Consider the following 3,223-nt stretch of genomic DNA (forward strand, 5'->3'; position numbering starts at 1 on the left):
ATTTTTAGCCTTCACGGAATTTGCAGATCAGAGATGACCAGGAAAAAATGGACTTGCTTTAAAAAAAAAAAAAAAAAAGGCCATTTGAAAATAAATAAGCAAAGAGTCCGTTCTCCACAGCTTGGAGTGTACAGGTACTACTAGGAATTTGAAAAGGACAGGGCACTTCTGCTTTCCTCTGAGGATGTGAATTCATTTCTCCTTCTGGGCCTCAGAGAGCTGACTGAAGATGGTGTTGTGGGAAGTTGCACACCTCCCACTTCACTCCCGGGGCTACGGCAGGTCTGCGGACCCGGCCGAGGGGTGCCAGCCCTGTGTGTGGCACCAGAAAGAGCTCCTCACACTCTGGGGCTGGTATTTGTGTCCCAGGGCCCTGGTTGCCTGCTGCCAGCCGTTAGTGGTGACAGCCCACCCAGCCTGGCCAGCATCCCCCGTTAATGGCGTTAACGGCCTTGGCTTCCACCTCCCTGGAGCGATTCAGCACTGCCCCAGGGTCTCCCTGTTACCTGAACCGTCTCCCTAACACCCCCCACTTCTCTTGGTCTTGCTCTCTTTCCTCAGTTTACTGAGTGTGGCCCAGGCCCTGCTCACAGGAAGGTCTGGGCGGAGCCAGGAAATGAGCATTTTTTTTTTTTTTAGCCAATTACAGAGAGGTCTCTGAGGCAGGAGTCGTGCAGCTCAGAGCGAGGAGCCTGATCTAGTAGAGAAGCTTCTGTCCTCACATTTCTTTAATTCTCCCAGCGATCCTCTTGGGCTCAGAAGGGTGAAGTAACTTACCCCTGGTCACACGGCGGTACTCAACTAGATCTGACTCCAAAGCCAGAGCTTGAGCCCACCCCATGTGAGTGAGAGTGGAAGGGTCTATTCCGCCAGCGGACCATCCAGGGGGGCTGTTGCCGGCACCTGGGAGCCGCCTGCTTTCACATCGCTCTTTTGTGCCCAAGCTCACTGGGTGGGGTTCATAGCAAGGTTACATACACCATCTCAAAGGCTCACTGATGCTCTGGCACATTCTGACATTCTGCTTTCTAATTTTCTGTATTTTGTGATGTTTTGGCATCTCTGGGGCCTTGCAGGCCCGGAGAGGGACAGCCCCTCCCATGGTTACTTTCTAGAAATAGCAGACAACTCGCCTGTGAGCCTACCTTTGATACGCAAACCAACCAACCCGCCCCTCTCCCCCACATTTGCCTCCTTTTATCAGGTTCCTACAGTCAGGACACTGTCCTACCCTAAATCGCCCCAGGGCCAGATACCAGACAACTAGGGCTGCCCCTGGAGCCAGAGCCCCCCGAAATTACCCCAACCAGCCCATCCTGCCTTGCTTGCCTACACACCCTGCCTTGTCCGATCCTTCCAGCAAAAGCTACAATAAAGCCTCCGGCCCATGCTGTCTCCTCATTCCTGACGCTGGTAGCTCCCAGTGAGGCTCGAGCAGCGGTGTGCCCCTCCTCTTGGGAACTGTGAGCAACAAGAGTTTTGTTTCTTGTTTTCTGTTTTTTGTTTTCCTGGACTAAGCGGCTTTGCAGGGGAAAGGCAGGATTACGATGGATTTAAGAGCTGGCTTTGGGACCCGTCTTGCCAAAGTTGGGCACAACACTGACAAAGTGCCGGTTTACTGCATCCGCCGCTTGGCTCGGCCTGTCTTCCTTATCCCCTGTTCGGCCGCGTTGGGGCTCCGTTTCTTTCTTTCCCATCACGGGCCAGGGAACCATGGCCTCCAGGGAACCTCCACACATGCGGCCAGCTACTTCCGGGGTGCTCAGAGCCTCCTCTCCACACTGACCTAGGGCAGCCTCATCCTCTAGCAGCGTGCCTGCCGGAAGCACGACTTGATCTTCTGGAGGGACACCCTCCAGCAAGGCCACGCGAGCCTTGATCTGGACACCCATCTCGTGGCCGGTCAACCCAATAGTGTGTAGCTTCGGGGTGAGGACAAAGAGCTGCATGTCAGTGACTGAACCGTGACCACCAGCGCCGCTTGACCCAGAATGAGTCAAGAAAGAGTAACATAAAGTATTTTTCCTGTGGCAGTCGTCTGATCTGTTGGCCCGAATAAAAACAAGAATCCTGGGTTCATTTGCAAGAAGACATCCTCTTCTGGGCTTAGCCTCCTACCTGGCACTCTCCCTGCCCTCCTCTTCCAGGATAGGGCCCCTCTTCTCCAGTTCCTGCCTCTTCTGCCCCTCCCCTAAAGCCCAAGGCCAGGCCCAGGACGGGATCAAGGACTGGGCCTTGACCTCATTTCCTCCATTTCCCTCACTGCAACCCCTGCTGGAATCTACCAAGGCTCTGGGTTCTCAAAGCTGCAGGGCTCCTCCCTAGCTCTCCCGGCCCTAGGGGGTCAGGGGCCACCTTCCAGCCCAGGGCCCCTGGGGCAGCAGCCCCTGTCCTGCCGCCTCCTCCCCCCGGCACACTTCATTTATGCCACCTGAACCATCAGCTCAGTCTCAGTGCCTGCTGGCCTTGTCTTCCTTAGCTGACCAGGTGTAGTTTGGAAGGTCAGTAAGAGTGACGACATGACGCACCAGATACTGGCAACACTGGACAGAGCACGTGACGTGGGCACCTTTTCAGCCTTTTCAACAGTGGAGTCATGGCACAGATGAATTTGGCTGGAAGAGGAGGGGCCGCCGGGGGGGGGGGGGCGCCGTTGGGTGGAAAAAGGGCTACTGGCGGTGAGGCCTTGAGAGGCAGGCAGAGGGCTCCCTCCGGAGGTCTGAGCAGGATTCAGCCAGGGGTGTGTCGTGGGATCTGCGGAAGCGGCCTGTGCTCCTGGACAGGAGGAAACGGGAGGAGGTGCTGCAGAGATGGGCACCGGAACGGGGAGGGGGTGGGGTGGGGGGTGGAAACGAGAGGGACCTCGCAGAGTTACAGAGTGGGGAACGGATCCTTGTCATAGAGGGGGTGCTTTTGTAGACTTTCTGGAATCTCTGGTTTTAAAAGCAGCATTCGCTGTGCTGAAGGGGTGGCAGGCTGCAGGTTATCTGCTCTCAGGGTGCAGTTTCACCTCCTGCTGGGCTTTGTAGAACCTTCTAGGAAACCCCTGACAACACCCCTACAAGGTGAGTGGTGATCCCATTCCAAAGGGCCGGAGATCATGGACTTTGGAGTTGCTCCCAAATAATCACACCCTTGACTCCTTAATTTGTGAATTCCCAAAGGCCTCCTGTCTTATCAAGATTTAGTGATGGTTTGGAATGCAAACAGGAAGGTGCTATCT

General features: G+C 55.4%; 1 pseudogene; it reads right to left on the bottom strand.

Annotated features, from left to right (window-relative positions):
* Positions 1-370: 370 nt before the first annotated feature.
* On the bottom strand, positions 371-2,422 carry LOC122488259 (annotated as a pseudogene).
* Between the last annotated feature and the right edge of the window lie 801 nt (positions 2,423-3,223).

Source organism: Prionailurus bengalensis, chromosome A2, assembly GCF_016509475.1.
Source record: "Prionailurus bengalensis isolate Pbe53 chromosome A2, Fcat_Pben_1.1_paternal_pri, whole genome shotgun sequence".
Taxonomy (NCBI): Eukaryota; Metazoa; Chordata; class Mammalia; order Carnivora; family Felidae; genus Prionailurus; species Prionailurus bengalensis.